This window comes from Hordeum vulgare, chromosome 5H, assembly GCF_904849725.1.
Source record: "Hordeum vulgare subsp. vulgare chromosome 5H, MorexV3_pseudomolecules_assembly, whole genome shotgun sequence".
Taxonomy (NCBI): domain Eukaryota; kingdom Viridiplantae; phylum Streptophyta; class Magnoliopsida; order Poales; family Poaceae; genus Hordeum; species Hordeum vulgare.
The window spans coordinates 37,241,524-37,242,850 of NC_058522.1; the positions used below are offsets into that span (position 1 = coordinate 37,241,524).

The window sequence follows — 1,327 nt, forward strand, 5'->3', positions numbered from 1 at the left end:
ATTAGAAATTTTGATGAACATGATCAGCTTAAACTTGATCTAATTGACCATGTGTGGCAAAAGTTTGGAAACAAGTGATGTCCTAGTTATAAGTTTGTAACCATGTCTTTGTAATGCAGCTATCAATAAAAATATGTATGCAATGAGTGATGTAATCCATGTCCTCAACTAGCAGAAAGCATCAAATTGTTCTTACAACAACTAGCAGAAAGCAGTAAATAGTTCTTACAACTACAACATATAGCTCACATTACTCTAGGCCGCGAGCAAGGATCTCCTTCTGCTTAGCTTGGTAGAACTGCTTTTGCACATCAGTCATACCACTAGTGTCGATGAGCATGACCCTTTCATCTAATTCAAACTGTCTCCGTGCATCCTCCCTCTTGTTTCGTGCATCCTCCTTCTTTTTTAGTGCAATATCCTCTTTTGGCGATTCAAGTTGCTGCGCGTAGCGAGCATTTCTTGCCACCTCTTTGATCTCATCCTTCTCTTGCTTTGCTGCCCACACAGTTTCTAATGAAAGCTTGCAAGCACTTTCATCAGCCTTACCTCTCTTGTCCTTCTTCACACCATCAGGTCTTTTCTCATGTTCAAGAGCATCAGTGCGTATCGAGGTAGCATCAGTACATACCGAGGATGCATCAGCCGGATCATTGGTGGCTGTGCCCGGACTTGCATCAATGGTCTTCTTTTGTTTCTTCACAGAAGTTTCAAGTTCTCTTGTGTGCCACTTTGGATGCTTCGAAAACTCTATATAGCAATGCATCAATGTGAAAGGCTTCTTTTTTTTAGGATCCATTTCCTTGAACAAAATGTGTGCACCGTTTGTATGCACATATAAATATATGGTTAAAATATGCACAACACATATAGAATATTGCACATCACATATAGAAGTACAAGAAAGGCGCATAACTTTTCTTCTATAGTCCTTCAACTTTCTTCCCTATTCAAAATCTGCTGAAGGCAACCACAAAATTTAGAGGTATCTCTGTTAATCAATGTGTAACGACAATTGATTGCATTATCATTTCACTCCGGCCATGATGATTCCTTGTGTCTGTTGTAGTACTCTGAAATTCTAGCCCAATAAGCATCTCGATTTTGATCTGTCCCGACAATATCCAAACTTGTATTTGCCCATGCTGCTATGAGAATCTTGTCCTCATCACTAGACTAATTTTTTTCCTTTGTTGGATTTTCCTTTCTCTGTTATTACAGAACAATGCTGAGTTGATGGAGTTGTCTGCTCTCCAATTGGACTATTTGGTTGTATTTGTGTGTAACCAAAATCAATGGTGTCCAAGAAGGCTTGGTCATCATCCAT

At 39.3% G+C, this 1,327-nt stretch overlaps 1 pseudogene; it reads right to left on the reverse strand.

Moving 5' to 3' along the window:
• Positions 1-240: 240 nt before the first annotated feature.
• Positions 241-1,327, reverse strand: LOC123396277 (annotated as a pseudogene).